The following is a 6,000-nucleotide window of genomic DNA, read 5'->3' as shown; positions in this document are numbered from 1 at the left end:
GTTCTCGCTTTAAATGAGCTCCCTCTTTTTTTTTTTAAACTTCCTTCCTGGAGTTTGAGTCATTTCCCGAGGTCTTTGTCTGCCTTAGCTAAGGACCTCAGCGCCCAAGACGGTTTAGAAGTCCTGTTTCTTCTCCAGGGACCTCCGTCCAGACAGAAGCCCAAGCTGGACTAAAGTTCTGGGAGAATTAGGGCATGAAAATAATGCTTGGAGCTTTCCCTAAGGGGAGACTCCACACGTGGCCACCTTGACCCAATCTCCTTGGGCAGAGAGAGCAGACTGCTGAATTGGGAGGGAAGCTCTTCGAAGCATGAAGGCAGTGTGACTCCAGGGAGGAGCCCCCTGTTTCCAACTGTGCTGCCCGGGGAGTGAGTGCTCTGAGCTCACACAGCCAGGAAGCGGGTCCCACACTGGGAGAAGATCTGGACTCTTGCCCCTGGGAAGAATTTTTTGCCCCCATCCATGATCCCCAGCATCAGCACAGGTCAGAACCTGGTAGAATACCCTCACCGTTAGCTGAGATGATGGAGAGAGAGACAGGCCCTTTTCCACTGTTTGCTGATGGATGAAACACCCCACCTCATTCCTGGCTTTGTCCCACTGGCTCTCAGGTTCTGACAATGTGGGGGATCTAAGCGGGCCTTCAACTTCCCTTCATCCAATCCCAGCTCCTCTCCTGGGCCCCAGCTGTTCTGGGTTTCCCTCCTGTTACAGGGGTCCACCCCTGAGCTGGCTAAAAGTGACCCATGGCCCAGTGGTAGTGGCTGGAGCTGACGTGCTGGGTAAGCTGCAAAGACTTCATGTAAATATAAGGGAGGTTGTGCAAACCACAGTTTGTGGGCCAAATTCTGCCTGAGGCCTGCTTTTGTAGATAAAGTTATATTGGACACGGCCATGCTTTATTGTTTACTTAACGTCTGTGGCTGCTTCAAGCTGGAGATAAAGTAGCTACAATGTGGTTTGTATGGCTCAGAAAGCTGAAAACACATCTACTGTCCAGCCCTTTATAGGAAATGCTGGGGACCCTGGATATTAGAAGACAGTGAGCTATTTAGTCCCTGTAGAGTGTTACCACTTGGATGGAACCTTTTGGAGACAGTCTCTGGGGAGCGGTGTTGGGACTGACAAGTGGGCATCTTCTTTGATGGAGGCCCTGCTGCTCTCTGGTCCCTATAGTGGTTACACAACCCCATATGATGGCTCCCTACCAGCCCCGTGCAGGGGCGGGTCTACACTTTCCCACGGCCTTATCCCTGGTCCTTCTGAAGGTTGCAGCCTTAAAGCCAGGGGACAAATGTAGCCTTGGCTCCTAAGACCCAGCGCATAAGCCAGAGGAACTGTGTGGGTGGGTTTGTCTTCCCTGAGGCTAGTGGGAGATGGAGCTCCTTTGGTCCAATCCTCTTGGAGGTGAAGAAAAATTCGTGACCAAGACACTCTCCTTTCTTTTAATTATACCTTTAATTTTGAGATCCTTATGGATTAACATGCAGTTTATAAGAAACAATACAGAAGACTCCTGGAGTCCTCATCTGGGTCATTTCCCCTGTGACTGCATCCTGCTGAATGAGAGGACAAGTCACAGAAGGATTCTGACCCTCTGCAGTCAGCACCTGAGTCTTTCCAGCATCACAAGGACACCTCGAGCTCTTTTCACAGCCCCTCTCCTCTTTGACCTCTGGAGCCAGCAATCTGTTCCTCACTGCCCACCTTTTTGTCATTTCAAGGTTATCTACACGTGGAACCTCACAACATGCCACCGTTGGGACTGGCTGTTTTCAGTCTCTGGGGATTGCTGTGTGTGTGTCAGTAGTTTTTACCTTGTTACTACAAAGTATTATTCAAGGTATTGTAAGCCCACAGTTCCTTAAACCATTCATTCATTGAAGGATATTTGGGTTGTTAGTAGTTTGGGGCCACTAGGAATCAGCCTGCCACGTATGTGTATAGGTTATCATGTGAACACGGAATTAGTGCAGCTGTCTCAAAGGAATGTGGCCCAGAAAGCAAAGGACTGTGGTGTGGCTGCCTTTTCCTGCTGATCTCCACTGATTTGTGTTTCAACTGGTTAAAATAGATAACAGTGTCTCCCAGTGTTCCTACTCACCCCACTCCCAAGTCTATGTGAGAATCCTACTCCTTCATCACCCTTACCGCCCCCACCACCCCTGCCTCCCCGGTCACTCCCTTCCCCTCCATCACTCCTGCCTCCTCCATCACTCCCGTCTCCTCCATCGCTCCCATCCCCTCCATCACTCCCATCCCCTCCATCACTCCCGTCCCCTCCATCACTCCCATCTCCCCCATCACTCCCATCTCCCCCATCACTCCCATCCCCTCCATCACTCCCATCCCCTCCATCACTCCTACCTCCTCCATCACTCCCGTCTCCCCCATCACTCCCATCTCCCCCATCACTCCCATCTCCCCCATCACTCCCATCCCCTCCATCACTCCCGTCTCCCCCATCACTCCCATCTCCTCCATCACTCCTACCTCCTCCATCACTCCCATCCACTCCATCACTCCCGTCTCCTCCATCACTCCCATCTCCCCTATCACTCCCATCTCCTCCATCACTCCCATCCCCTCCATCACTCCCGTCCCCTCCATCACTCCCGTCCCCTCCATCACTCCCATCTCCTCCATCACTCCCATCTCCCCCATCACTCCCATCTCCCCCATCACTCCCATCCCCTCCATCACTCCTGCCTCCTCCATCACTCCCATCTCCTCCATCACTCTCATCTCCCCCATCACTCCCATCCCTTCCATCACTCCTACCTCCTCCATCACTCCCATCCACTCCATCGCTCCCGTCTCCCCCATCACTCCCATCTCCCCCATCACTCCCATCCCTTCCATCACTCCTACCTCCTCCATCACTCCCATCCACTCCATCGCTCCCGTCTCCCCCATCACTCCCATCTCCTCCATCACTCCCGTCTCCCCCATCGCTCCCCTCTCCTCCATCACTCCTCCCTCCTCCATCACTCCCGTCTCCTCCATCCCTCCTGCCTCCTCCATCACTCCCATCTCCTCCCTCACCCTGCCTGCTCTATCACCACTCCATGTGTGAACTTGGGCAAGACAACCTGGTTCTGAGAGGGTTGCTCTTATTCATCTCAGCCTGTCTGTGGTAGGAAGGCCAGCAGAATCATCTAGGGTGGGGGTAGGGGTTGCCCTGCAAGGTCTTTGAGGGCGGGGGTGGGGGCAGTGTGGAGTGCCCTGGGTGCCTGTGACTGGGCTGATTCAGACTCCTAGACCTGAGGATGTATTGACCTGAGTGAAGTCTGCTACCCACTGTGTCTTGGAGGATCAGGGAGGAGAACACAACAGTAAACCTCTATCAGGGAAAATCTGCATGTCCTCTATGAAGCTGCACTGATACCTCGAGTATGCAGTTTCCTAGTGAAGGAAATACCTATATTTCTGCACCCCAACACTCATAACTAGAAACTCTGAGTTAAACCAAAATAAATTTGTTTTACCAAATTCTGTGGAACCAGCTGCTTTTGCAGTGTGACAATCTAATTCCTAAAAATTGGTCACCATTTTAAATTTGGTGGCTTCCCTGATAGCTCAGTTGGTAAAGAATCCACCTACAGTGCAGGAGACCCCAGTTCGATTCCTGAGTTGAAAAGATCTCCTTGAGAAGGGATAGGCTATGCACTCCAGTATTTTTGAGCTTCCCTGGTGGCTCAGCTGGTAAAGCATTTGCCTATAATGCAGGAGACCTGGGTTCGATCCCTGGGATGGGAAGATCCCCTGGAGAAGAGAAAGGCTACCCACTCTACAATTCTGGCCTGGAGAATTCCATGGACTGTATAGTCCACGGGGTCACAAAGAGTTGGACACAACTTAGTGACTTTCATTTCATTTTCAAAATTTGGTGGGGGGCTCAGAGATGAATTATTATTATTATTATTTGTCTTTCAAACTTTTATTTAAGGGCACTGATCCATGATGGATTTTAGATCTTGTTGAATGCAGCCACATCCATAGACTGTATATATTCATCGAAAGCAATGATCTGCTCCTCCAGCATGTCTGTCCCAACTTTGTCGTCTTCAACTACACACTGTATTTGAAGTTTTTTAATGCCATACCCAACTGGACCTAGTTTAGAAGAGCCCCAGACCAAGCCGTCCGCTTGAATGTTTCTGATGCACTCCTCTAGTTTTGCCATATCGGTCTCATCATCCCAAGGTTTCACGTCTAATAAGATGGAAGACCAGCGACAAGTGCCGGATTTTTGGCTTTCTTTGACTCATACTGGGCAAGGCATTCTCCTCTTAGCTTCTTGGCTTCTTCACTTTCCTCCTCCTCATCAGATCCAAAGAGATCAATGTCATCATCATCTTTACTACCTGCAGCTCCACTTTCTGTGGTGTCTTCCACATTAGTAAGGTCATACTTGCCCAAAGCTTTCTTCACTCCTGGCAGGCTTGCCTTTTCCTTCTCATAAGATTTGATGTGATTATACCAACGGAGGTCATGACACAAGTCGGCAGGTGGTGGGCCGGAGACGGCTTCAAATACTGCCACATCTGCTTGTGATGGCACACACCCCTCTACGTAACCCTTGTCCACCAAGTAGTCGTTGAGCACCTGGAGGCCAGCAGGGCTTTTCAAGTCTCCAAAACCCATGGCCACGGCTAATCTAGAACTGGGAGGCAGCGAAGAAAAAGAGGCATGCAACTGGTCAGCACCCAGCGCTAAGAGAAAAAAGGTCAGAGACGAATCATTAACACAACAGAATCACTCTGCTTTTAAAACACCCGGCGTAAAAGCACACTTGCTGAATCACTTAGGGGAAATGCTGGCAGCCCCTGGGCTCCTGGCTGCAGCCTGTTCTAGGAAACCGGTGGAACCACCTCCATTCTGGGTGCTGTGAGGTTGTCACGTGTGATCCCAAGCAGGCAACGAAGAGGCTGCTCCCCGAGTGGGTCTAGATAGGGTTCTGCATGTTGGGGCCCAGAGTGCCCTGAGTCTCCTCCCCCTTTCTGCCGCCCACGAGGTTCCCATGGGAAGAGAAGGGTGAGGGCAAGCTTGTGGGACGCGCTGGCTCGGGTGTGTCTCCCCTCTGCCCCCTCAGGGCACCTGCTGCGCTTGAGGTGCCGGCAGGCTGCTGGGGTTTGGACGAGGAAAAGCCAGTCTCCCCAGAGTTTTGTTGCTGCTGTCCTGGGCTCTGCAGGGGGCCCCCCACCCCACCTCCTTCCCAGTCAGCACCAGGCAAGGAGGCCAACTCTTTCCCCAGAAAGAGCCCAACCTGAAGCCTTTTCTCTCTTCCACTGTGGAGTTGAGGGGGGAGGAAGGGAGAGGCAGTGGTTGGCCCCTAGAATTCTTTTTTAAGATTTATTTGATATGGACCATTAAAAAAAAAGCTGTATTGAATTTGTCCCAGTATTGCTTCTGTTTTATTTATTTATCTATTTCTGGTCGTGAGGCACGTGGGATCTTAGTTTCCCAACAAGGGATTGAACCCACATCCCCTGCATTGGAAGATGAGATCTTAACCACCAGGGAAGTCCCAGACCCCTAGAACTGTTGTGTGGGAATGTGGTTCTGCAAACAGACCAAAGGCCTGCAGACCTGGGAGGACTTCTGAGGCCCCTGGGTCAGGTCTTGTCCCACAGAGTAAAATCTTTAGAGCCCAAAGTCTGGAAAGAATGCCACTGGCTGCAAGTAATAGCCAACAAGTCAAACAAAAATGCTAATAATTCCCTGTGCTGTACAATATAGCCGATATTTTACAGTACCTTGAAGTATAATCTATAAAAATCTTAAATCACTGTATCGGACACTTGAAACTGGAACAATAATGTAAATCATCCATCCTATGATAAAAATGCTAATAATGTCAAATAAGAAGTCTTGGCAGGGTGACTTTAGGGTCAGCCTCCTTTCATCTTCATGCTCTGCTCCTCTGAGTGTGTACGCTCATCCAGACTCCATCAGCTTTGCAAACCAGCATCCGGAAGACCATACCAAGTATGGGGT

The 6,000-nt window shown here is 50.6% G+C and overlaps 1 pseudogene; it reads right to left on the bottom strand.

Annotated features, from left to right (window-relative positions):
- Window positions 1-3,924: 3,924 nt before the first annotated feature.
- Window positions 3,925-4,688, bottom strand: LOC101103498 (elongation factor 1-beta-like; annotated as a pseudogene).
- Between the last annotated feature and the right edge of the window lie 1,312 nt (window positions 4,689-6,000).

This window comes from Ovis aries, chromosome 13 (assembly GCF_016772045.2).
Source record: "Ovis aries strain OAR_USU_Benz2616 breed Rambouillet chromosome 13, ARS-UI_Ramb_v3.0, whole genome shotgun sequence".
In the NCBI taxonomy this organism is placed as follows: domain Eukaryota; kingdom Metazoa; phylum Chordata; class Mammalia; order Artiodactyla; family Bovidae; genus Ovis; species Ovis aries.
Note: the sequence above shows the minus strand (reverse complement) of the source record. Positions and strands in the feature narration are given on the sequence as shown.